This window comes from Gavialis gangeticus, unplaced genomic scaffold, assembly GCF_001723915.1.
Source record: "Gavialis gangeticus isolate Ggan-Ray unplaced genomic scaffold, GavGan_comp1, whole genome shotgun sequence".
In the NCBI taxonomy this organism is placed as follows: Eukaryota; Metazoa; Chordata; order Crocodylia; family Gavialidae; genus Gavialis; species Gavialis gangeticus.
Genome location: NW_017728992.1, coordinates 166,515,423 through 166,516,152, shown reverse-complemented (window position 1 = coordinate 166,516,152; position 730 = coordinate 166,515,423).

Sequence of the window (730 nt, the reverse complement as noted above, 5' to 3'; positions counted from 1 at the left end):
TGGGTGGGTGGGTGGATGTGGGGAGCTGTGGATGTGTGTGTGTGTCTGTGTGTGTGGTATTTGTGGGATGTGTGATTGTGTCCGAAGGAGAGAGTGGCTGTGGGGTTTTAAGGAAGGGTTGCAAGGAGGGAGCCAGCTTAGCCCTTGCTACCCAAAGCCTCATGGCCGCGTTTGTGCTCCGGTGGCTCCTGCTGCTGCCAGGAGGCTGGGGGATGTTGGGGAAGGGCCTGTCAGGATCAGGGGGCAGTAGAGGGTGCTTCTAGAGCCACTGGGGGGGCATGAGTTGGTGGGGACATGCCCTGGGATGTGGGAAGCCCAAGGAGGTGGTGCAGAACTTGCATCGCGCACGTGAGGCTTGAGGCAGCAAAGGCCTGACTGCCCCCTCCCACAGGTGGCCCAGGGCTTGCCACCACCCCAGGGGGATGGCCCAGCCCTCCCCTCCCCAAATGCTGCAAGGGCCTGGCAGCCTAACAACAGCTTGCTCCCCCCAGCCCTGGGACAGTCAGGGAGGCTGCGCCAGGAGCCAGAGCAGAAATGTGGCTGCTTTTCTGCTTCAGAAGCTCCTACAGCTTCCAGTAGGCTGGAGGCCCCAGGTAAGCTTCTGGCCAGCCCTGGGAGCATTGCAGGGAGCCACCTGAGGCTGCTGGGGGCAGCACATGGTCTGGGAAGTCCAGGGATGTGGTGCAGAAGTTTCATCCTGCACCTGAGGCTTGGGATGGCAATGGCCTGG